The 23,792-nt window shown below is 42.0% G+C and overlaps 33 non-coding genes across 33 annotated transcripts; all 33 read right to left on the minus strand.

Moving 5' to 3' along the window:
- Positions 1 to 383: 383 nt before the first annotated feature.
- On the minus strand, positions 384 to 455 carry trnar-ucu (transfer RNA arginine (anticodon UCU)). The gene has a single exon. It is a non-coding gene; the product is annotated as a tRNA-Arg (tRNA).
- A 588-nt stretch (positions 456 to 1,043) lies between these two features.
- trnag-ucc (transfer RNA glycine (anticodon UCC)) lies at positions 1,044 to 1,115 on the minus strand. Its single transcript has one exon. It is a non-coding gene; the product is annotated as a tRNA-Gly (tRNA).
- A 580-nt stretch (positions 1,116 to 1,695) lies between these two features.
- trnag-ucc (transfer RNA glycine (anticodon UCC)) lies at positions 1,696 to 1,767 on the minus strand. The gene has a single exon. It is a non-coding gene; the product is annotated as a tRNA-Gly (tRNA).
- Positions 1,768 to 3,007: 1,240 nt separating this feature from the next.
- On the minus strand, positions 3,008 to 3,079 carry trnar-ucu (transfer RNA arginine (anticodon UCU)). The gene has a single exon. It is a non-coding gene; the product is annotated as a tRNA-Arg (tRNA).
- Positions 3,080 to 3,676: 597 nt separating this feature from the next.
- On the minus strand, positions 3,677 to 3,748 carry trnar-ucu (transfer RNA arginine (anticodon UCU)). The gene has a single exon. It is a non-coding gene; the product is annotated as a tRNA-Arg (tRNA).
- Positions 3,749 to 4,345: 597 nt separating this feature from the next.
- trnag-ucc (transfer RNA glycine (anticodon UCC)) lies at positions 4,346 to 4,417 on the minus strand. The gene has a single exon. It is a non-coding gene; the product is annotated as a tRNA-Gly (tRNA).
- A 583-nt stretch (positions 4,418 to 5,000) lies between these two features.
- On the minus strand, positions 5,001 to 5,072 carry trnag-ucc (transfer RNA glycine (anticodon UCC)). The gene has a single exon. It is a non-coding gene; the product is annotated as a tRNA-Gly (tRNA).
- Positions 5,073 to 5,656: 584 nt separating this feature from the next.
- On the minus strand, positions 5,657 to 5,728 carry trnar-ucu (transfer RNA arginine (anticodon UCU)). Its single transcript has one exon. It is a non-coding gene; the product is annotated as a tRNA-Arg (tRNA).
- Positions 5,729 to 6,316: 588 nt separating this feature from the next.
- trnag-ucc (transfer RNA glycine (anticodon UCC)) lies at positions 6,317 to 6,388 on the minus strand. The gene has a single exon. It is a non-coding gene; the product is annotated as a tRNA-Gly (tRNA).
- Positions 6,389 to 6,968: 580 nt separating this feature from the next.
- Positions 6,969 to 7,040, minus strand: trnag-ucc (transfer RNA glycine (anticodon UCC)). Its single transcript has one exon. It is a non-coding gene; the product is annotated as a tRNA-Gly (tRNA).
- Positions 7,041 to 7,624: 584 nt separating this feature from the next.
- On the minus strand, positions 7,625 to 7,696 carry trnar-ucu (transfer RNA arginine (anticodon UCU)). The gene has a single exon. It is a non-coding gene; the product is annotated as a tRNA-Arg (tRNA).
- Positions 7,697 to 8,936: 1,240 nt separating this feature from the next.
- On the minus strand, positions 8,937 to 9,008 carry trnag-ucc (transfer RNA glycine (anticodon UCC)). The gene has a single exon. It is a non-coding gene; the product is annotated as a tRNA-Gly (tRNA).
- Positions 9,009 to 9,592: 584 nt separating this feature from the next.
- On the minus strand, positions 9,593 to 9,664 carry trnar-ucu (transfer RNA arginine (anticodon UCU)). Its single transcript has one exon. It is a non-coding gene; the product is annotated as a tRNA-Arg (tRNA).
- A 597-nt stretch (positions 9,665 to 10,261) lies between these two features.
- trnag-ucc (transfer RNA glycine (anticodon UCC)) lies at positions 10,262 to 10,333 on the minus strand. The gene has a single exon. It is a non-coding gene; the product is annotated as a tRNA-Gly (tRNA).
- Positions 10,334 to 11,574: 1,241 nt separating this feature from the next.
- Positions 11,575 to 11,646, minus strand: trnag-ucc (transfer RNA glycine (anticodon UCC)). Its single transcript has one exon. It is a non-coding gene; the product is annotated as a tRNA-Gly (tRNA).
- Positions 11,647 to 12,229: 583 nt separating this feature from the next.
- On the minus strand, positions 12,230 to 12,301 carry trnae-uuc (transfer RNA glutamic acid (anticodon UUC)). Its single transcript has one exon. It is a non-coding gene; the product is annotated as a tRNA-Glu (tRNA).
- A 591-nt stretch (positions 12,302 to 12,892) lies between these two features.
- trnag-ucc (transfer RNA glycine (anticodon UCC)) lies at positions 12,893 to 12,964 on the minus strand. Its single transcript has one exon. It is a non-coding gene; the product is annotated as a tRNA-Gly (tRNA).
- A 584-nt stretch (positions 12,965 to 13,548) lies between these two features.
- trnar-ucu (transfer RNA arginine (anticodon UCU)) lies at positions 13,549 to 13,620 on the minus strand. Its single transcript has one exon. It is a non-coding gene; the product is annotated as a tRNA-Arg (tRNA).
- A 597-nt stretch (positions 13,621 to 14,217) lies between these two features.
- trnag-ucc (transfer RNA glycine (anticodon UCC)) lies at positions 14,218 to 14,289 on the minus strand. Its single transcript has one exon. It is a non-coding gene; the product is annotated as a tRNA-Gly (tRNA).
- A 583-nt stretch (positions 14,290 to 14,872) lies between these two features.
- Positions 14,873 to 14,944, minus strand: trnag-ucc (transfer RNA glycine (anticodon UCC)). Its single transcript has one exon. It is a non-coding gene; the product is annotated as a tRNA-Gly (tRNA).
- Positions 14,945 to 15,527: 583 nt separating this feature from the next.
- Positions 15,528 to 15,599, minus strand: trnag-ucc (transfer RNA glycine (anticodon UCC)). The gene has a single exon. It is a non-coding gene; the product is annotated as a tRNA-Gly (tRNA).
- A 588-nt stretch (positions 15,600 to 16,187) lies between these two features.
- trnag-ucc (transfer RNA glycine (anticodon UCC)) lies at positions 16,188 to 16,259 on the minus strand. The gene has a single exon. It is a non-coding gene; the product is annotated as a tRNA-Gly (tRNA).
- A 583-nt stretch (positions 16,260 to 16,842) lies between these two features.
- Positions 16,843 to 16,914, minus strand: trnag-ucc (transfer RNA glycine (anticodon UCC)). The gene has a single exon. It is a non-coding gene; the product is annotated as a tRNA-Gly (tRNA).
- A 594-nt stretch (positions 16,915 to 17,508) lies between these two features.
- Positions 17,509 to 17,580, minus strand: trnag-ucc (transfer RNA glycine (anticodon UCC)). Its single transcript has one exon. It is a non-coding gene; the product is annotated as a tRNA-Gly (tRNA).
- A 586-nt stretch (positions 17,581 to 18,166) lies between these two features.
- On the minus strand, positions 18,167 to 18,238 carry trnag-ucc (transfer RNA glycine (anticodon UCC)). Its single transcript has one exon. It is a non-coding gene; the product is annotated as a tRNA-Gly (tRNA).
- A 584-nt stretch (positions 18,239 to 18,822) lies between these two features.
- Positions 18,823 to 18,894, minus strand: trnar-ucu (transfer RNA arginine (anticodon UCU)). Its single transcript has one exon. It is a non-coding gene; the product is annotated as a tRNA-Arg (tRNA).
- A 583-nt stretch (positions 18,895 to 19,477) lies between these two features.
- Positions 19,478 to 19,549, minus strand: trnag-ucc (transfer RNA glycine (anticodon UCC)). Its single transcript has one exon. It is a non-coding gene; the product is annotated as a tRNA-Gly (tRNA).
- A 583-nt stretch (positions 19,550 to 20,132) lies between these two features.
- Positions 20,133 to 20,204, minus strand: trnag-ucc (transfer RNA glycine (anticodon UCC)). The gene has a single exon. It is a non-coding gene; the product is annotated as a tRNA-Gly (tRNA).
- Positions 20,205 to 20,792: 588 nt separating this feature from the next.
- On the minus strand, positions 20,793 to 20,864 carry trnag-ucc (transfer RNA glycine (anticodon UCC)). The gene has a single exon. It is a non-coding gene; the product is annotated as a tRNA-Gly (tRNA).
- A 583-nt stretch (positions 20,865 to 21,447) lies between these two features.
- trnag-ucc (transfer RNA glycine (anticodon UCC)) lies at positions 21,448 to 21,519 on the minus strand. Its single transcript has one exon. It is a non-coding gene; the product is annotated as a tRNA-Gly (tRNA).
- A 586-nt stretch (positions 21,520 to 22,105) lies between these two features.
- Positions 22,106 to 22,177, minus strand: trnag-ucc (transfer RNA glycine (anticodon UCC)). Its single transcript has one exon. It is a non-coding gene; the product is annotated as a tRNA-Gly (tRNA).
- Positions 22,178 to 22,760: 583 nt separating this feature from the next.
- On the minus strand, positions 22,761 to 22,832 carry trnae-uuc (transfer RNA glutamic acid (anticodon UUC)). The gene has a single exon. It is a non-coding gene; the product is annotated as a tRNA-Glu (tRNA).
- A 594-nt stretch (positions 22,833 to 23,426) lies between these two features.
- On the minus strand, positions 23,427 to 23,498 carry trnag-ucc (transfer RNA glycine (anticodon UCC)). The gene has a single exon. It is a non-coding gene; the product is annotated as a tRNA-Gly (tRNA).
- Between the last annotated feature and the right edge of the window lie 294 nt (positions 23,499 to 23,792).

A 23,792-nucleotide genomic window follows, 5' to 3' on the forward strand; every position in this document is an offset into this window, starting at 1 on the left:
CACACAATGTATGTCAAGTGTCAACTGGGTATTCTTCAACATTCTTTCCATTTTGTCTGCCTCTGCCCTCTCAGGGAGCAAATCCCCAGAATTTAACTGGAAATGACTCACTGATGTTGAGGAATTTGAAATACTGCTGCTTGACTTGCAAGGGCCTGAGCCCAGCTGCAACATTTACGTCTATGGTGATTGACAGCTCATACTATGAATTCAGGTAGCACTGTCGCCAGTACATTTTGACACATTGACTTTGCATTGCAAGCATTCAAACAGGACCCGTTGAAAACAAGTTGCTCAACAAAATCCATGAGCTGCGGCTGGAAGAACTGCTTGCAACCAGAGTCATCACAAGTCCATTTCATCCACAAGTAGAAATTGACAAATGTGATGGCTGGGAATCGAACCCAGGTCAACTGCTTAGAAGGCAACCATGCTTACCACTGCACCACCATCAAACAACTGAAAGCAAGATTTGATAAACCGCACAGTAATCTTGCAGCTTTTCCTGAAGCTGTTTTTGTTCCTTCTGATGCAACTCGACAGATTTGATGAAAGGTAACATCACATGTAATGCAAGATAGACAGATAAAAGAAAGCATCGAAGGAACCAGCTAAAAATTGCAATATTTTGCTCACAATTAAATGAATTCCAGATTCACACAATGTATGTCAAGTGTCAACTGGGTATTCTTCAACATTCTTCCCATTTTGTCTGCCTCTGCCCTCTCAGGGAGCAATTCCCCAGAATTTAACTGGAAATGACTCACTGATGTTGTTAAAGAATTTGAAACACTGCTGCTTGACTTGCAGGGCCTGAGCCCAGCTGCAACATTGACGTCTATGGTGATTGACAGTTCATACTATGAATTCAGGTAGCACTGTCGCCAGTACATTATGACACCTTGATGACACGTCGACTTTGCATTGCAAACATTCAAACATGACCCTTTGAAAACAGGTTGCTCAACAAAATCCATGAGTTGCGGCTGGAAGAACTACTTGCAACCAGAGGTTCATTTCATCCTCAAGTATAAATTGACAAATGTGATGGCTGGGAATCGAACCCAGATCAACTGCTTGGAAGGCAACCATGCTTACCACTGCACCACCATCACACAGCTGAAAACAACCTTTGATAAACCGCACAGTAATCCTGCAGCTTTTTCTGAAGCCGTTTTTGTTCCTTCTGATGCAACTCGACAGATTTGATGAAAGGTAACATCACATGCAATGCAAGATAGACAGATAAAAGAAAGCATCGAAGGAACCAGCTAAAAATTGCAATATTTTGCTCACAATTAAATGAATTCCAGATTCACACAATGTATGTCAAGTGTCAACTGGGTATTCTTCAACATTCTTTCCATTTTGTCTGCCTCTGCCCTCTCAGGGAGCAAATCCCCAGAATTTAACTGGAAATGACTCACTGATGTTGAGGAATTTGAAATACTGCTGCTTGACTTGCAGGGCCTGAGCCCAGCTGCAACATTTACGTCTATGGTGATTGACAGCTCATACTATGAATTCAGGCAGCACTGTCGCCAGTACATTATGACACATTGACTTTGCATTGCAAGCATTCAAACAGGACCCTTTGAAAACAGGTTGCTCAACAAAATCCATGAGCTGCTGGAAGAACTGCTTGCAACCAGAGTGATCAGAAGTCCATTTCATCCACAAGTCGAAATTGACAAATGTGATGGCTGGGAATCGAACCCAGGTCAACTGCTTGGAAGGCAACCATGCTTACCACTGCACCACCATTACACAGCTGAAAACTAACTTTGATAAACCGCACAGTAATCCTGCAGCTTTTCCTGAAGCTGTTTTTGTTCCTTCTGATGCAACTCGACAGATTTGATGAAAGGTAACATCACATGTAATGCAAGATAGACAGATAAAAGAAAGCATCGAAGGAACCAGCTAAAAATTGCAATATTTTGCTCACAATTAAATGAATTCCAGATTCACACAATGTATGTCAAGTGTCAACTGGGTATTCTTCAACATTCTTTCCATTTTGTCTGCCTCTGCCCTCTCAGGGAGCAAATCCCCAGAATTTAACTGGAAATGACTCACTGATGTAGAGGAATTTGAAATACTGCTGCTTGACTTGCAAGGGCCTGAGCCCAGCTGCAACATTTACGTCTATGGTGATTGACAGCTCATACTATGAATTCAGGTAGCACTGTCGCCAGTACATTTTGACACATTGACTTTGCATTGCAAGCATTCAAACAGGACCCTTTGAAAACAGGTTGCTCAACAAAATCCATGAGCTGCTGCTGGAAGAAATGCTTGCAACCAGAGTCATCAAAAGTCCATTTCATCCACAAGCAGAAATTGACAAATGTGATGGCTGGGTATCAAACCCAGGTCAACTGCTTGGAAGGCAACCATGCTTACCACTGCACCACCATCAAACAACTGAAAGCAAGATTTGATAAACCGCAGAGTAAACCTGCAGCTTTTCCTGAAGCTGTTTTTGTTCCTTCTGATGCAACTCGACAGATTTGATGAAAGGTAACATCACATGTAATGCAAGATAGACAGATAAAAGAAAGCATCGAAGGAACCAGCTAAAAATTGCAATATTTTGCTCACAATTAAATGAATTCCAGATTCACACAATGTATGTCAAGTGTCAACTGGGTATTCTTCAACATTCTTTCCATTTTGTCTGCCTCTGCCCTCTCAGGGAGCAAATCCCCAGAATTTAACTGGAAATGACTCACTGATGTAGAGGAATTTGAAATACTGCTGCTTGACTTGCAAGGGCCTGAGCCCAGCTGCAACATTTACGTCTATGGTGATTGACAGCTCATACTTTGAATTCAGGTCGCACTGTCGCCAGTACATTATGACACATTGACTTTGCATTGCAAGCATTCAAACAGGACCCTTTGAAAACAGGTTGCTCAACAAAATCCATGAGCTGCTGCTGGAAGAAATGCTTGCAACCAGAGTCATCAAAAGTCCATTTCATCCACAAGTAGAAATTGACAAATGTGATGGCTGGGAATCGAACCCAGGTCAACTGCTTAGAAGGCAACCATGCTTACCACTGCACCACCATCAAACAACTGAAAGCAAGATTTGATAAACCGCAGAGTAATCTTGCAGCTTTTCCTGAAGCTGTTTTTGTTCCTTCTGATGCAACTCGACAGATTTGATGAAAGGAAACATCACATGTAATGCAAGATAGACAGATAAAAGAAAGCATCGAAGGAACCAGCTAAAAATTGCAATATTTTGCTCACAATTAAATGAATTCCAGATTCACACAATGTATGTCAAGTGTCAACTGGGTATTCTTCAACATTCTTCCCATTTTGTCTGCCTCTGCCCTCTCAGGGAGCAATTCCCCAGAATTTAACTGGAAATGACTCACTGATGTTGTTAAAGAATTTGAAACACTGCTGCTTGACTTGCAGGGCCTGAGCCCAGCTGCAACATTGACGTCTATGGTGATTGACAGTTCATACGATGAATTCAGGTAGCACTGTCGCCAGTACATTATGACACATTGATGACACGTCGACTTTGCATTGCAAACATTCAAACATGACCCTTTGAAAACAGGTTGCTCAACAAAATCCATGAGTTGCGGCTGGAAGAACTACTTGCAACCAGAGTCATCAGAGGTTCATTTCATTCTCAAGTAGAAATTGACAAATGTGATGGCTGGGAATCGAACCCAGGTCAACTGCTTAGAAGGCAACCATGCTTACCACTGCACCACCATCAAACAACTGAAAGCAAGATTTGATAAACCGCAGAGTAATCTTGCAGCTTTTCCTGAAGCTGTTTTTGTTCCTTCTGATGCAACTCGACAGATTTGATGAAAGGTAACATCACATGTAATGCAAGATAGACAGATAAAAGAAAGCATCGAAGGAACCAGCTAAAAATTGCAATATTTTGCTCACAATTAAATGAATTCCAGATTCACACAATCTATGTCAAGTGTCAACTGGGTATTCTTCAACATTCTTCCCATTTTGTCTGCCTCTGCCCTCTCAGGGAGCAATTCCCCAGAATTTAACTGGAAATGACTCACTGATGTTGTTAAAGAGTTTGAAACACTGCTGCTTGACTTGCAGGGCCTGAGCCCAGCTGCAACATTGACGTCTATGGTGATTGACAGTTCATACTATGAATTCAGGTAGCACTGTCGCCAGTACATTATGACACATTGATGACACGTCGACTTTGCATTGCAAACATTCAAACATGACCCTTTGAAAACAGGTTGCTCAACAAAATCCATGAGTTGCGGCTGGAAGAACTACTTGCAACCGGAGTCATCAGAGGTTCATTTCATTCTCAAGTAGAAATTGACAAATGTGATGGCTGGGAATCGAACCCAGGTCAACTGCTTGGAAGGCAACCATGCTTACCACTGCACCACCATCACACAACTGAAAACTAACTTTGATAAACCGCACAGTAATCCTGCAGCTTTTTCTGAAGCCGTTTTTGTTCCTTCTGATGCAACTCGACAGATTTGATGAAAGGTAACATCACATGTAATGCAAGATAGACAGATAAAAGAAAGCATCGAAGGAACCAGCTAAAAATTGCAATATTTTGCTCACAATTAAATGAATTCCAGATTCACACAATGTATGTCAAGTGTCAACTGGGTATTCTTCAACATTCTTCCCATTTTGTCTGCCTCTGCCCTCTCAGGGAGCAAATCCCCAGAATTTAACTGGAAATGACTCACTGATGTTGTTGAGGAATTTGAAATACTGCTGCTTGACTTGCAGGGCCTGAGCCCAGCTGCAACATTGACATCTGTGGTGATTGACAGCTCATACTATGAATTCAGGTAGCACTGTCGCCAGTACATTATGACACATTGACTTTGCATTGCAAGCATTCAAACAGGACCCTTTGAAAACAGGTTGCTCAACAAAATCCATGAGCTGCTGGAAGAACTGCTTGCAACCAGAGTCATCAGAAGTCCATTTCATCCACAAGTAGAAATTGACAAATGTGATGGCTGGGAATCGAACCCAGGTCAACTGCTTGGAAGGCAACCATGCTTACCACTGCACCACCATCACACAGCTGAAAACTAACTTTGATAAACCGCACAGTAATCCTGCAGCTTTTCCTGAAGCTGTTTTTGTTCCTTCTGATGCAACTCGACAGATTTGATGAAAGGTAACATCACATGTAATGCAAGATAGACAGATAAAAGAAAGCATCGAAGGAACCAGCTAAAAATTGCAATATTTTGCTCACAATTAAATGAATTCCAGATTCACACAATGTATGTCAAGTGTCAACTGGGTATTCTTCAACATTCTTTCCATTTTGTCTGCCTCTGCCCTCTCAGGGAGCAAATCCCCAGAATTTAACTGGAAATGACTCACTGATGTAGAGGAATTTGAAATACTGCTGCTTGACTTGCAAGGGCCTGAGCCCAGCTGCAACATTTACGTCTATGGTGATTGACAGCTCATACTATGAATTCAGGTAGCACTGTCGCCAGTACATTTTGACACATTGACTTTGCATTGCAAGCATTCAAACAGGACCCGTTGAAAACAAGTTGCTCAACAAAATCCATGAGCTGCGGCTGGAAGAACTGCTTGCAACCAGAGTCATCACAAGTCCATTTCATCCACAAGTAGAAATTGACAAATGTGATGGCTGGGAATCGAACCCAGGTCAACTGCTTAGAAGGCAACCATGCTTACCACTGCACCACCATCAAACAACTGAAAGCAAGATTTGATAAACCGCACAGTAATCTTGCAGCTTTTCCTGAAGCTGTTTTTGTTCCTTCTGATGCAACTCGACAGATTTGATGAAAGGTAACATCACATGTAATGCAAGATAGACAGATAAAAGAAAGCATCGAAGGAACCAGCTAAAAATTGCAATATTTTGCTCACAATTAAATGAATTCCAGATTCACACAATGTATGTCAAGTGTCAACTGGGTATTCTTCAACATTCTTCCCATTTTGTCTGCCTCTGCCCTCTCAGGGAGCAATTCCCCAGAATTTAACTGGAAATGACTCACTGATGTTGTTAAAGAATTTGAAACACTGCTGCTTGACTTGCAGGGCCTGAGCCCAGCTGCAACATTGACGTCTATGGTGATTGACAGTTCATACTATGAATTCAGGTAGCACTGTCGCCAGTACATTATGACACATTGATGACACGTCGACTTTGCATTGCAAACATTCAAACATGACCCTTTGAAAACAGGTTGCTCAACAAAATCCATGAGTTGCGGCTGGAAGAACGACTTGCAACCAGAGGTTCATTTCATCCTCAAGTATAAATTGACAAATGTGATGGCTGGGAATCGAACCCAGATCAACTGCTTGGAAGGCAACCATGCTTACCACTGCACCACCATCACACAGCTGAAAACAACCTTTGATAAACCGCACAGTAATCCTGCAGCTTTTTCTGAAGCCGTTTTTGTTCCTTCTGATGCAACTCGACAGATTTGATGAAAGGTAACATCACATGCAATGCAAGATAGACAGATAAAATAAAGCATCGAAGGAACCAGCTAAAAATTGCAATATTTTGCTCACAATTAAATGAATTCCAGATTCACACAATGTATGTCAAGTGTCAACTGGGTATTCTTCAACATTCTTTCCATTTTGTCTGCCTCTGCCCTCTCAGGGAGCAAATCCCCAGAATTTAACTGGAAATAACTCACTGATGTTGAGGAATTTGAAATACTGCTGCTTGACTTGCAGGGCCTGAGCCCAGCTGCAACATTTACGTCTATGGTGATTGACAGCTCATACTATGAATTCAGGCAGCACTGTCGCCAGTACATTATGACACATTGACTTTGCATTGCAAGCATTCAAACAGGACCCTTTGAAAACAGGTTGCTCAACAAAATCCATGAGCTGCTGGAAGAACTGCTTGCAACCAGAGTCATCAGAAGTCCATTTCATCCACAAGTAGAAATTGACAAATGTGATGGCTGGGAATCGAACCCAGGTCAACTGCTTGGAAGGCAACCATGCTTACCACTGCACCACCATTACACAGCTGAAAACTAACTTTGATAAACCGCACAGTAATCCTGCAGCTTTTCCTGAAGCTGTTTTTGTTCCTTCTGATGCAACTCGACAGATTTGATGAAAGGTAACATCACATGTAATGCAAGATAGACAGATAAAAGAAAGCATCGAAGGAACCAGCTAAAAATTGCAATATTTTGCTCACAATTAAATGAATTCCAGATTCACACAATGTATGTCAAGTGTCAACTGGGTATTCTTCAACATTCTTTCCATTTTGTCTGCCTCTGCCCTCTCAGGGAGCAAATCCCCAGAATTTAACTGGAAATGACTCACTGATGTTGAGGAATTTGAAATACTGCTGCTTGACTTGCAAGGGCCTGAGCCCAGCTGCAACATTTACGTCTATGGTGATTGACAGCTCATACTATGAATTCAGGTAGCACTGTCGCCAGTACATTTTGACACATTGACTTTGCATTGCAAGCATTCAAACAGGACCCGTTGAAAACAAGTTGCTCAACAAAATCCATGAGCTGCGGCTGGAAGAACTGCTTGCAACCAGAGTCATCAGAAGTCCATTTCATCCACAAGTAGAAATTGACAAATGTGATGGCTGGGAATCGAACCCAGGTCAACTGCTTAGAAGGCAACCATGCTTACCACTGCACCACCATCAAACAACTGAAAGCAAGATTTGATAAACCGCACAGTAATCTTGCAGCTTTTCCTGAAGCTGTTTTTGTTCCTTCTGATGCAACTCGACAGATTTGATGAAAGGTAACATCACATGTAATGCAAGATAGACAGATAAAAGAAAGCATCGAAGGAACCAGCTAAAAATTGCAATATTTTGCTCACAATTAAATGAATTCCAGATTCACACAATGTATGTCAAGTGTCAACTGGGTATTCTTCAACATTCTTCCCATTTTGTCTGCCTCTGCCCTCTCAGGGAGCAATTCCCCAGAATTTAACTGGAAATGACTCACTGATGTTGTTAAAGAATTTGAAACACTGCTGCTTGACTTGCAGGGCCTGAGCCCAGCTGCAACATTGACGTCTATGGTGATTGACAGTTCATACTATGAATTCAGGTAGCACTGTCGCCAGTACATTATGACACCTTGATGACACGTCGACTTTGCATTGCAAACATTCAAACATGACCCTTTGAAAACAGGTTGCTCAACAAAATCCATGAGTTGCGGCTGGAAGAACTACTTGCAACCAGAGGTTCATTTCATCCTCAAGTATAAATTGACAAATGTGATGGCTGGGAATCCGACCCAGATCAACTGCTTGGAAGGCAACCATGCTTACCACTGCACCACCATCACACAGCTGAAAACAACCTTTGATAAACCGCACAGTAATCCTGCAGCTTTTTCTGAAGCCGTTTTTGTTCCTTCTGATGCAACTCGACAGATTTGATGAAAGGTAACATCACATGCAATGCAAGATAGACAGATAAAAGAAAGCATCGAAGGAACCAGCTAAAAATTGCAATATTTTGCTCACAATTAAATGAATTCCAGATTCACACAATGTATGTCAAGTGTCAACTGGGTATTCTTCAACATTCTTTCCATTTTGTCTGCCTCTGCCCTCTCAGGGAGCAAATCCCCAGAATTTAACTGGAAATGACTCACTGATGTTGAGGAATTTGAAATACTGCTGCTTGACTTGCAGGGCCTGAGCCCAGCTGCAACATTTACGTCTATGGTGATTGACAGCTCATACTATGAATTCAGGCAGCACTGTCGCCAGTACATTATGACACATTGACTTTGCATTGCAAGCATTCAAACAGGACCCTTTGAAAACAGGTTGCTCAACAAAATCCATGAGCTGCTGGAAGAACTGCTTGCAACCAGAGTCATCAGAAGTCCATTTCATCCACAAGTCGAAATTGACAAATGTGATGGCTGGGAATCGAACCCAGGTCAACTGCTTGGAAGGCAACCATGCTTACCACTGCACCACCATTACACAGCTGAAAACTAACTTTGATAAACCGCACAGTAATCCTGCAGCTTTTCCTGAAGCTGTTTTTGTTCCTTCTGATGCAACTCGACAGATTTGATGAAAGGTAACATCACATGTAATGCAAGATAGACAGATAAAAGAAAGCATCGAAGGAACCAGCTAAAAATTGCAATATTTTGCTCACAATTAAATGAATTCCAGATTCACACAATGTATGTCAAGTGTCAACTGGGTATTCTTCAACATTCTTTCCATTTTGTCTGCCTCTGCCCTCTCAGGGAGCAAATCCCCAGAATTTAACTGGAAATGACTCACTGATGTTGAGGAATTTGAAATACTGCTGCTTGACTTGCAAGGGCCTGAGCCCAGCTGCAACATTTACGTCTATGGTGATTGACAGCTCATACCATGAATTCAGGTAGCACTGTCGCCAGTACATTTTGACACATTGACTTTGCATTGCAAGCATTCAAACAGGACCCGTTGAAAACAAGTTGCTCAACAAAATCCATGAGCTGCGGCTGGAAGAACTGCTTGCAACCAGAGTCATCAGAAGTCCATTTCATCCACAAGTAGAAATTGACAAATGTGATGGCTGGGAATCGAACCCAGGTCAACTGCTTAGAAGGCAACCATGCTTACCACTGCACCACCATCAAACAACTGAAAGCAAGATTTGATAAACCGCACAGTAATCTTGCAGCTTTTCCTGAAGCTGTTTTTGTTCCTTCTGATGCAACTCGACAGATTTGATGAAAGGTAACATCACATGTAATGCAAGATAGACAGATAAAAGAAAGCATCGAAGGAACCAGCTAAAAATTGCAATATTTTGCTCACAATTAAATGAATTCCAGATTCACACAATGTATGTCAAGTGTCAACTGGGTATTCTTCAACATTCTTCCCATTTTGTCTGCCTCTGCCCTCTCAGGGAGCAATTCCCCAGAATTTAACTGGAAATGACTCACTGATGTTGTTAAAGAATTTGAAACACTGCTGCTTGACTTGCAGGGCCTGAGCCCAGCTGCAACATTGACGTCTATGGTGATTGACAGTTCATACTATGAATTCAGGTAGCACTGTCGCCAGTACATTATGGCACATTGATGACACGTCGACTTTGCATTGCAAACATTCAAACATGACCCTTTGAAAACAGGTTGCTCAACAAAATCAATGAGTTGCGGCTGGAAGAACTACTTGCAACCAGAGTCATCAGAGGTTCATTTCATTCTCAAGTAGAAATTGACAAATGTGATGGCTGGGAATCGAACCCAGGTCAACTGCTTGGAAGGCAACCATGCTTACCACTGCACCACCATCACACAACTGAAAACTAACTTTGATAAACCGCACAGTAATCCTGCAGCTTTTTCTGAAGCCGTTTTTGTTCCTTCTGATGCAACTCGACAGATTTGATGAAAGGTAACATCACATGTAATGCAAGATAGACAGATAAAAGAAAGCATCGAAGGAACCAGCTAAAAATTGCAATATTTTGCTCACAATTAAATGAATTCCAGATTCACACAATGTATGTCAAGTGTCAACTGGGTATTCTTCAACATTCTTCCCATTTTGTCTGCCTCTGCCCTCTCAGGGAGCAAATCCCCAGAATTTAACTGGAAATGACTCACTGATGTTGTTGAGGAATTTGAAATACTGCTGCTTGACTTGCAGGGCCTGAGCCCAGCTGCAACATTGACATCTGTGGTGATTGACAGCTCATACTGTGAATTCAGGTAGCACTGTCGCCAGTACATTATGACACATTGACTTTGCATTGCAAGCATTCAAACAGGACCCTTTGAAAACAGGTTGCTCAACAAAATCCATGAGCTGCTGGAACAACTGCTTGCAACCAGAGTCATCAGAAGTCCATTTCATCCACAAGTAGAAATTGACAAATGTGATGGCTGGAAATCGAACCTAGATCAACTGCTTGGAAGGCAACCATGCTTACCACTGCACCACCATCACACAGCTGAAAACAACCTTTGATAAACCGCACAGTAATCCTGCAGCTTTTTCTGAAGCCGTTTTTGTTCCTTCTGATGCAACTCGACAGATTTGATGAAAGGTAACATCACATGCAATGCAAGATAGACAGATAAAAGAAAGCATCGAAGGAACCAGCTAAAAATTGCAATATTTTGCTCACAATTAAATGAATTCCAGATTCACACAATGTATGTCAAGTGTCAACTGGGTATTCTTCAACATTCTTTCCATTTTGTCTGCCTCTGCCCTCTCAGGGAGCAAATCCCCAGAATTTAACTGGAAATGACTCACTGATGTTGTTGAGGAATTTGAAATACTGCTGCTTGACTTGCAGGGCCTGAGCCCAGCTGCAACATTGACGTCTATGGTGATTGACAGCTCATACAATGAATTCAGGTAGCACTGTCGCCAGTACATTATGACACATTGACTTTGCATTGCAAGCATTCAAACATGACCCTTTCAAAACAGGTTGCTCAACAAAATCCATGAGCTGCGGCTGGAAGAACTGCTTGCAACCAGAGTCATCAGAGGTTCATTTCATTCTCAAGTAGAAATTGACAAATGTGATGGCTGGGAATTGAACCCAGGTCAACTGCTTGGAAGACAACCATGCTTACCACTGCACCACCATCACACAGCTGAAAGCAGCCTTTGATAAACCACACAGTAATCCTGCAGCTTTTTCTGAAGCCGTTTTTGTTCCTTCTGATGCAACTCGACAGATTTGATGAAAGGTAACATCACATGTAATGCAAGATAGACAGATAAAAGAAAGCATCGAAGGAACCAGCTAAGAATTGCAATATTTTGCTCACAATTAAATGAATTCCAGATTCACACAATGTATGTCAAGTGTCAACTGGGTATTCTTCAACATTCTTTCCATTTTGTCTGCCTCTGCCCTCTCAGGGAGCAAATCCCCAGAATTTAACTGGAAATGACTCACTGATGTTGAGGAATTTGAAATACTGCTGCTTGACTTGCAGGGCCTGAGCCCAGCTGCAACATTTACGTCTATGGTGATTGACAGCTCATACTATGAATTCAGGTAGCACTGTCGCCAGTACATTATGACACATTGACTTTGCATTGCAAGCATTCAAACAGGACCCTTTGAAAACAGGTTGCTCAACAAAATCTATGAGCTGCTGCTGGAAGAACTGCTTGCAACCAGAGTCATCAGAAGTCCATATCAACCACAAGTAGAAATTGACAAATGTGATGGCTGGGAATCGAACCCAGGTCAACTGCTTGAAAGGCAACAATGCTTACCACTGCACCACCATCAAACAACTGAAAGCAAGATTTGATAAACCGCAGAGTAATCCTGCAGCTTTTTCTGAAGCCGTTTTTGTTCCTTCTGATGCATCTCGACAGATTTGATGAAAGGTAACATCACATGTAATGCAAGATAGACAGATAAAAGAAGGCATCGAAGGAACCAGCTAAAAATTGCAATATTTTGCTCACAATTAAATGAATTCCAGATTCACACAATGTATGTCAAGTGTCAACTGGGTATTCTTCAACATTCTTCCCATTTTGTCTGCCTCTGCCCTGTCAGGGAGCAAATCCCCAGAATTTAACTGGAAATGACTCACTGATGTTGAGGAATTTGAAATACTGCTGCTTGACTTGCAGGGCCTGAGCCCAGCTGCAACATTGACGTCTATGGTGATTGACAGTTCATACTATGAATTCAGGTAGCACTGTCGCCAGTACATTATGACACATTGATGACACGTCGACTTTGCATTGCAAACATTCAAACATGACTCTTTGAAAACAGGTTGCTCAACAAAATCCATGAGCTGCTGGAAGAACTGCTTGCAACCAGAGTCATCAGAAGTCCATTTCATCCACAAGTCAAAATTGACAAATGTGATGGCTGGGAATCGAACCCAGGTCAACTGCTTGGAAGGCAACCATGCTTACCACTGCACCACCATTACACAGCTGAAAACTAACTTTGATAAACCGCACAGTAATCCTGCAGCTTTTCCTGAAGCTGTTTTTGTTCCTTCTGATGCAACTCGACAGATTTGATGAAAGGTAACATCACATGTAATGCAAGATAGACAGATAAAAGAAAGCATCGAAGGAACCAGCTAAAAATTGCAATATTTTGCTCACAATTAAATGAATTCCAGATTCACACAATGTATGTCAAGTGTCAACTGGGTATTCTTCAACATTCTTTCCATTTTGTCTGCCTCTGCCCTCTCAGGGAGCAAATCCCCAGAATTTAACTGGAAATGACTCACTGATGTTGAGGAATTTGAAATACTGCTGCTTGACTTGCAAGGGCCTGAGCCCAGCTGCAACATTTACGTCTATGGTGATTGACAGCTCATACTATGAATTCAGGTAGCACTGTCGCCAGTACATTTTGACACATTGACTTTGCATTGCAAGCATTCAAACAGGACCCGTTGAAAACAAGTTGCTCAACAAAATCCATGAGCTGCAGCTGGAAGAACTGCTTGCAACCAGAGTCATCAGAAGTCCATTTCATCCACAAGTAGAAATTGACAAATGTGATGGCTGGGAATCGAACCCAGGTCAACTGCTTAGAAGGCAACCATGCTTACCACTGCACCACCATCAAACAACTGAAAGCAAGATTTGATAAACCGCACAGTAATCTTGCAGCTTTTCCTGAAGCTGTTTTTGTTCCTTCTGATGCAACTCGACAGATTTGATGAAAGGTAACATCACATGTAATGCAAGATAGACAGATAAAAGAAAGCATCGAAGGAACCAGCTAAAAATTGCAATATTTTGCTCACAATTAAATGAATTCCAGATTCACACAATGTATGTCAAGTGTCAACTGGGTATTCTTCAACATTCTTCCCATTTTGTCTGCCTCTGCCCTCTCAGGGAGCAATTCCCCAGAATTTAACTGGAAATGACTCACTGATGTTGTTAAAGAATTTGAAACACTGCTGCTTGACTTGCAGGGCCTGAGCCCAGCTGCAACATTGACGTCTATGGTGATTGACAGTTCATACTATGAATTCAGGTAGCACTGTCGCCAGTACATTATGACACATTGATGACACGTCGACTTTGCATTGCAAACATTCAAACATGACCCTTTGAAAACAGATTGCTCAACAAAATCCATGAGTTGCGGCTGGAAGAACTACTTGCAACCAGAGTCATCAGAGGTTCATTTCATTCTCAAGTAGAAATTGACAAATGTGATGGATGGGAATCGAACCCAGGTCAACTGCTTGGAAGGCAACCATGCTTACCACTGCACCACCATCACACAACTGAAAACTAACTTTGATAAACCGCACAGTAATCCTGCAGCTTTTTCTGAAGCCGTTTTTGTTCCTTCTGATGCAACTCGACAGATTTGATGAAAGGTAACATCACATGTAATGCAAGATAGACAGATAAAAGAAAGCATCGAAGGAACCAGCTAAAAATTGCCATATTTTGCTCACAATTAAATGAATTCCAGATTCACACAATGTATGTCAAGTGTCAACTGGGTATTCTTCAACATTCTTCCCATTTTGTCTGCCTCTGCCCTCTCAGGGAGCAAATCCCCAGAATTTAACTGGAAATGACTCACTGATGTTGTTGAGGAATTTGAAATACTGCTGCTTGACTTGCAGGGCCTGAGCCCAGCTGCAACATTGACATCTGTGGTGATTGACAGCTCATACTGTGAATTCAGGTAGCACTGTCGCCAGTACATTATGACACATTGACTTTGCATTGCAAGCATTCAAACAGGACCCTTTGAAAACAGGTTGCTCAACAAAATCCATGAGCTGCTGGAACAACTGCTTGCAACCAGAGTCATCAGAAGTCCATTTCATCCACAAGTAGAAATTGACAAATGTGATGGCTGGAAATCGAACCCAGATCAACTGCTTGGAAGGCAACCATGCTTACCACTGCACCACCATCACACAGCTGAAAACAACCTTTGATAAACCGCACAGTAATCCTGCAGCTTTTTCTGAAGCCGTTTTTGTTCCTTCTGATGCAACTCGACAGATTTGATGAAAGGTAACATCACATGCAATGCAAGATAGACAGATAAAAGAAAGCATCGAAGGAACCAGCTAAAAATTGCAATATTTTGCTCACAATTAAATGAATTCCAGATTCACACAATGTATGTCAAGTGTCAACTGGGTATTCTTCAACATTCTTTCCATTTTGTCTGCCTCTGCCCTCTCAGGGAGCAAATCCCCAGAATTTAACTGGAAATGACTCACTGATGTTGAGGAATTTGAAATACTGCTGCTTGACTTGCAGGGCCTGAGCCCAGCTGCAACATTTACGTCTATGGTGATTGACAGCTCATACTATGAATTCAGGCAGCACTGTCGCCAGTACATTATGACACATTGACTTTGCATTGCAAGCATTCAAACAGGACCCTTTGAAAACAGGTTGCTCAACAAAATCCATGAGCTGCTGCTGGAAGAACTGCTTGCAACCAGAGTCATCAGAAGTCCATTTCATCCACAAGTAGAAATTGACAAATGTGATGGCTGGGAATCGAACCCAGGTCAACTGCTTGGAAGGCAACCATGCTTACCACTGCACCACCATCACACAGCTGAAAACTAACTTTGATAAACCGCACAGTAATCCTGCAGCTTTTTCTGAAGCCGTTTTTGTTCCTTCTGATGCAACTCGACAGATTTGATGAAAGGTAACATCACATGTAATGCAAGATAGACAGATAAAAGAAGGCATCGAAGGAACCAGCTAAAAATTGCAATATTTTGCTCACAATTAAATGAATTCCAGATTCACACAATGTATGTCAAGTGTCAACTGGGTATTCTTCAACATTCTTCCCATCTTGTCTGCCTCTGCCCTCTCAGGGAGCAATTCCCCAGAATTTAACTGGAAATACCTCACTGATGTTGTTAAAGAATTTGAAACACTGCTGCTTGACTTGCAGGGCCTGAGCCCAGCTGCAACATTGACGTCTATGGTGATTGACAGTTCATACTATGAATTCAGGTCGCACTGGCGCCAGTACATTATGACACATTGATGACACGTCGACTTTGCATTGCAAACATTCAAACATGACCCTTTGAAAACAGGTTGCTCAACAAAATCCATGAGCTGCGGCTGGAAGAACTCCTTGCAACCAGAGGTTCATTTCATTCTCAAGTAGAAATTGACAAATGTGATGGCTGGGAATCGAACCCAGGCCAACTGCTTGGAAGGCAACCATGCTTACCACTGCACCACCATCACACAGCTGAAAACTAACTTTGATAAACCGCACAGTAATCCTGCAGCTTTTTCTGAAGCCGTTTTTGTTCCTTCTGATGCAACTCGACAGATTTGATGAAAGGTAACATCACATGTAATGCAAGATAGACAGATAAAAGAAGGCATCGAAGGAACCAGCTAAAAATTGCAATATTTTGCTCACAATTAAATGAATTCCAGATTCACACAATGTATGTCAAGTGTCAACTGGGTATTCTTCAACATTCTTCCCATTTTGTCTGCCTCTGCCCTCTCAGGGAGCAAATCCCCAGAATTTAACTGGAAATGACTCACTGATGTTGAGGAATTTGAAATACTGCTGCTTGACTTGCAGGGCCTGAGCCCAGCTGCAACATTTACGTCTATGGTGATTGACAGCTCATACTATGAATTCAGGTAGCACTGTCGCCAGTACATTATGACACATTGACTTTCCATTGCAAGCATTCAAACATGACCCTTTGAAAACAGGTTGCTCAACAAAATCGATGAGCTGCGGCTGGAAGAACTGCTTGCAACCAGAGTCATCAGAGGTTCATTCCATTCTCAAGTAGAAATTGACAAATGTGATGGCTGGGAATCAAACCCAGGTCAACTGCTTGGAAGGCAACCATGCTTACCACTGCACCACCATCACACAGCTGAAAACTAACTTTGATAAACCGCACAGTAATCCTGCAGCTTTTTCTGAAGCCGTTTTTGTTCCTTCTGATGCAACTCGACAGATTTGATGAAAGGGAACATCACATGTAATGCAAGATAGACAGACAAAAGAAGGCATCGAAGGAACCAGCTAAAAATTGCAATATTTTGCTCACAATTAAATGAATTCCAGATTCACACAATGTATGTCAAGTGTCAACTGGGTATTCTTCAACATTCTTCCCATTTTGTCTGCCTCTGCCCTGTCAGGGAGCAAATCCCCAGAATTTAACTGGAAATGACTCACTGATGTTGAGGAATTTGAAATACTGCTGCTTGACTTGCAGGGCCTGAGCCCAGCTGCAACATTGACGTCTATGGTGATTGACAGTTCATACAATGAATTCAGGCAGCACTGTCGCCAGTACATTATGACACATTGATGACACGTCGACTTTGCATTGCAAACATTCAAACATGACCCTTTGAAAACCGGTTGCTCAACAAAATCCATGAGTTGCAGCTGGAAGAACTACTTGCAACCAGAGTCATCAGAGGTTCATTTCATTCTCAAGTAGAAATTGACAAATGTGATGGCTGGGAATCGAACCCAGGTCAACTGCTTGGAAGGCAACCATGCTTACCACTGCACCACCATCACACAGCTGAAAACCAACTTTGATAAACCGCACAGTAATCCTGCAGCTTTTTCTGAAGCCGTTTTTGTTCCTTCTGAGGCAACTCGACAGATTTGATGAAAGGTAACATCACATGTAATGCAAGATAGACAGATAAAAGAAGGCATCGAAGGAACCAGCTAAAAATTGCAATATTTTGCTCACAATTAAATGAATTCCAGATTCACACAATGTATGTCAAGTGTCAACTGGGTATTCTTCAACATTCTTCCCATTTTGTCTGCCTCTGCCCTCTCAGGGAGCAAATCCCCAGAATTTAACTGGAAATGACTCACTGATGTTGTTGAGGAATTTGAAATACTGCTGCTTGACTTGCAGGGACTGAGCCCAGCTGCAACATTGACATCGATGGTGATTGACAGCTCACACGATGAATTCAGGTCGCACTGTCGCCAGCACATTATGACACATTGACTTTGCATTGCAAGCATTCAAACAGGACCCTTTGAAAACAGGTTGCTCAACAAAATCAATGAGCTGCTGCTGGAAGAACTGCTTGCAACCAGAGTCATCAGAAGTCCATTTCATCCACAAGTAGAAATTGACAAATGTGATGGCTGGGAATCGAACCCAGGTCAACTGCTTGGAAGGCAACCATGCTTACCACTGCACCACCATCACACAGCTGAAAACAGCCTTTGATAAACCGCACAGTAATCCTGCAGCTTTTTCTGAAGCCGTTTTTGTTCCTTCTGATGCAACTCGACAGATTTGATGAAAGGTAACATCACATGTAATGCAAGATAGACAGATAAAAGAAGGCATCGAAGGAACCAGCTAAAAATTGCAATATTTTGCTCACAATTAAATGAATTCCAGATTCACACAATGTATGTCAAGTGTCAACTGGGTATTCTTCAACATTCTTCCCATTTTGTCTGCCTCTGCCCTGTCAGGGAGCAAATCCCCAGAATTTAACTGGAAATGACTCACTGATGTAGAGGAATTTGAAATACTGCTGCTTGACTTGCAAGGGCCTGAGCCCAGCTGCAACATTTACGTCTATGGTGATTGACAGCTCATACTATGAATTCAGGTAGCACTGTCGCCAGTACATTTTGACACATTGACTTTGCATTGCAAGCATTCAAACAGGACCCGTTGAAAACAAGTTGCTCAACAAAATCCATGAGCTGCGGCTGGAAGAACTGCTTGCAACCAGAGTCATCAGAAGTCCATTTCATCCACAAGTGGAAATTGACAAATGTGATGGCTGGGAATCGAACCCAGGTCAACTGCTTAGAAGGCAACCATGCTTACCACTGCACCACCATCAAACAACTGAAAGCAAGATTTGATAAACCGCACAGTAATCTTGCAGCTTTTCCTGAAGCTGTTTTTGTTCCTTCTGATGCAACTCGACAGATTTGATGAAAGGTAACATCACATGTAATGCAAGATAGACAGATAAAAGAAAGCATCGAAGGAACCAGCTAAAAATTGCAATATTTTGCTCACAATTAAATGAATTCCAGATTCACACAATGTATGTCAAGTGTCAACTGGGTATTCTGCAACATTCTTCCCATTTTGTCTGCCTCTGCCCTCTCAAGGAGCAATTCCCCAGAATTTAACTGGAAATGACTCACTGATGTTGTTGAAGAATTTGAAACACTGCTGCTTGACTTGCAGGGCCTGAGCCCAGCTGCAACATTGACATCTATGGTGATTGACAGCTCATACTATGAATTTAGGTAGCACTGTCGCCAGTACATTATGACACATTGACTTTGCATTGCAAGCATTCAAACAGGACCCTTTGAAAACAGGTTGCTCAACAAAATCCATGAGCTGCTGGAAGAACTGCTTGCAACCAGAGTAATCAGAAGTCCATTTCATCCACAAGTAGAAATTGACAAATGCGATGGCTGGGAATCGAACCCAGATCAACTGCTTGGAAAGCAACCATGCTTACCACTGCACCACCATCACACAGCTGAAAACAACCTTTGATAAACCGCACAGTAATCCTGCAGCTTTTTCTGAAGCCGTTTTTGTTCCTTCTGATGCAACTCGACAGATTTGATGAAAGGTAACATCACATGCAATGCAAGATAGACAGATAAAAGAAAGCATCGAAGGAACCAGCTAAAAATTGCAATATTTTGCTCACAATTAAATGAATTCCAGATTCACACAATGTATGTCAAGTGTCAACTGGGTATTCTTCAACATTCTTTCCATTTTGTCTGCCTCTGCCCTCTCAGGGAGCAAATCCCCAGAATTTAACTGGAAATGACTCACTGATGTTGAGGAATTTGAAATACTGCTGCTTGACTTGCAGGGCCTGAGCCCAGCTGCAACATTTACGTCTATGGTGATTGACAGCTCATACTATGAATTCAGGCAGCACTGTCGCCAGTACATTATGACACATTGACTTTGCATTGCAAGCATTCAAACAGGACCCTTTGAAAACAGGTTGCTCAACAAAATCCATGAGCTGCTGCTGGAAGAACTGCTTGCAACCAGAGTCATCAGAAGTCCATTTCATCCACAAGTAGAAATTGACAAATGTGATGGCTGGGAATCGAACCCAGATCAACTGCTTGGAAGGCAACCATGCTTACCACTGCACCACCATCACACAGCTGAAAACTAACTTTGATAAACCGCACAGTAATCCTGCAGCTTTTTCTGAAGCCGTTTTTGTTCCTTCTGATGCAACTCGACAGATTTGATGAAAGGTAACATCACATGTAATGCAAGATAGACAGATAAAAGAAGGCATCGAAGGAACCAGCTAAAAATTGCAATATTTTGCTCACAATTAAATGAATTCCAGATTCACACAATGTATGTCAAGTGTCAACTGGGTATTCTTCAACATTCTTCCCATTTTGTCTGCCTCTGCCCTCTCAGGGAGCAATTCCCCAGAATTTAACTGGAAATGACTCACTGATGTTGTTAAAGAATTTGAAACACTGCTGCTTGACTTGCAGGGCCTGAGCCCAGCTGCAACATTGACGTCTATGGTGATTGACAGTTCATACTATGAATTCAGGTAGCACTGGCGCCAGTACATTATGACACATTGATGACACGTCGACTTTGCATTGCAAACATTCAAACATGACCCTTTGAAAACAGGTTGCTCAACAAAATCCATGAGCTGCGGCTGGAAGAACTCCTTGCAACCAGAGGTTCATTTCATTCTCAAGTAGAAATTGACAAATGTGATGGCTGGGAATCGAACCCAGGCCAACTGCTTGGAAGGCAACCATGCTTACCACTGCACCACCATCACACAGCTGAAAACTAACTTTGATAAACCGCACAGTAATCCTGCAGCTTTTTCTGAAGCCGTTTTTGTTCCTTCTGATGCAACTCGACAGATTTGATGAAAGGGAACATCACATGTAATGCAAGATAGACAGACAAAAGAAGGCATCGAAGGAACCAGCTAAAAATTGCAATATTTTGCTCACAATTAAATGAATTCCAGATTCACACAATGTATGTCAAGTGTCAACTGGGTATTCTTCAACATTCTTCCCATTTTGTCTGCCTCTGCCCTGTCAGGGAGCAAATCCCCAGAATTTAACTGGAAATGACTCACTGATGTTGAGGAATTTGAAATAATGCTGCTTGACTTGCAGGGCCTGAGCCCAGCTGCAACATTGACGTCTATGGTGATTGACAGTTCATACAATGAATTCAGGCAGCACTGTCGCCAGTACATTATGACACATTGACTTTGCATTGCAAACATTCAAACATGACCCTTTGAAAACCGGTTGCTCAACAAAATCCATGAGTTGCGGCTGGAAGAACTACTTGCAACCAGAGTCATCAGAGGTTCATTTCATTCTCAAGTAGAAATTGACAAATGTGATGGCTGGGAATTGAACCCAGGTCAACTGCTTGGAAGGCAACCATGCTTACCACTGCACCACCATCACACAGCTGAAAACTAACTTTGATAAACCGCACAGTAATCCTGCAGCTTTTTCTGAAGCCGTTTTTGTTCCTTCTGATGCAACTCGACAGATTTGATGAAAGGTAACATCACATGTAATGCAAGATAGACAGATAAAAGAAGGCATCGAAGGAACCAGCTAAAAATTGCAATATTTTGCTCACAATTAAATGAATTCCAGATTCACACAATGTATGTCAAGTGTCAACTGGGTATTCTTCAACATTCTTCCCATTTTGTCTGCCTCTGCCCTCTCAGGGAGCAAATCCCCAGAATTTAACTGGAAATGACTCACTGATGTTGTTGAGGAATTTGAAATACTGCTGCTTGACTTGCAGGGACTGAGCCCAGCTGCAACATTGACATCTATGGTGATTGACAGCTCACACGATGAATTCAGGTCGCACTGTCGCCAGTACATTATGACACATTGACTTTGCATTGCAAGCATTCAAACAGGACCCTTTGAAAACAGGTTGCTCAACAAAATCCATGAGCTGCTGCTGGAAGAACTGCTTGCAACCAGAGTCATCAGAAGTCCATTTCATCCACAACTAGAAATTGACAAATGTGATGGCTGGGAATCGAACCCAGGTCAACTGCTTGGAAGGCAACCATGCTTACCACTGCACCACCATCACACAGCTGAAAACAGCCTTTGATAAACCACAGAGTAATCCTGCAGCTTTTTCTGAAGCCGTTTTTGTTCCTTCTGATGCAACTCGACAGATTTGATGAAAGGTAACATCACATGTAATGCAAGATAGACAGATAAAAGAAAGCATCGAAGGAACCAGCTAAAAATTGCAATATTTTGCTCACAATTAAATGAATTCCAGATTCACACAATGTATGTCAAGTGTCAACTGGGTATTCTTCAACATTCTTTCCATTTTGTCTGCCTCTGCCCTCTCAGGGAGCAAATCCCCAGAATTTAACTGGAAATGACTCACTGATGTTGAGGAATTTGAAATACTGCTGCTTGACTTGCAAGGCCTGAGCCCAGCTGCAACATTGACGTCTATGGTGATTGACAGCTCATACTATGAATTCAGGTAGCACTGTAGCCAGTACATTATGACACATTGACTTTGCATTGCAAGCATTCAAACAGGACCCTTTGAAAACAGGTTGCTCAACAAAATCTATGAGCTGCTGCTGGAAGAACTGCTTGCAACCAGAGTCATCAGAAGTCCATTTCAACCACAAGTAGAAATTGACAAATGTGATGGCTGGGAATCGAACCCAGGTCAACTGCTTGAAAGGCAACAATGCTTACCACTGCACCACCATCAAACAACTGAAAGCAAGATTTGATAAACCGCAGAGTAATCCTGCAGCTTTTTCTGAAGCCGTTTTTGTTCCTTCTGATGCAACTCGACAGATTTGATGAAAGGTAACATCACATGTAATGCAAGATAGACAGATAAAAGAAAGCATCGAAGGAACCAGCTAAAAATTGCAATATTTTGCTCACAATTAAATGAATTCCAGATTCACACAATGTATGTCAAGTGTCAACTGGGTATTCTTCAACATTCTTCCCATTTTGTCTGCCTCTGCCCTGTCAGGGAGCAAATCCCCAGAATTTAACTGGAAATGACTCACTGATGTTGAGGAATTTGAAATACTGCTGCTTGACTTGCAGGGCCTGAGCCCAGCTGCAACATTGACGTCTGTGGTGATTGACAGTTCATACTATGAATTCAGGTAGCACTGTCGCCAGTACATTATGACACATTGATGACACGTCGACTTTGCATTGCAAACATTCAAACATGACCCTTTGAAAACAGGTTGCTCAACAAAATCCATGAGCTGCAGCTGGAAGAACTCCTTGCAACCAGAGTCATCAGAGGTTCATTTCATTCTCAAGTAGAAATTGACAAATGTGATGGCTGGGAATCGAACCCAGGTCAACTGATTGGAAGGCAACCATGCTTACCACTGCACCACCATCACACAGATGAAAGCTAACTTATATAAACCGCACAGTAATCCTGCAGCTTTTTCTGAAGCCGTTTTTGTTCCTTCTGATGCAACTCGACAGATTTGATGAAAGGTAACATCACATGTAATGCAAGATAGACAGATAAAAGAAGGCATCGAAGGAACCAGCTAAAAATTGCAATATTTTGCTCACAATTAAATGAATTCCAGATTCACACAATGTATGTCAAGTGTCAACTGGGTATTCTTCAACATTCTTTCCATTTTGTCTGCCTCTGCCCTCTCAGGGAGCAAATCCCCAGAATT

Source organism: Pristiophorus japonicus, chromosome 19, assembly GCF_044704955.1.
Source record: "Pristiophorus japonicus isolate sPriJap1 chromosome 19, sPriJap1.hap1, whole genome shotgun sequence".
Lineage (NCBI taxonomy): Eukaryota > Metazoa > Chordata > Chondrichthyes > Pristiophoridae > Pristiophorus > Pristiophorus japonicus.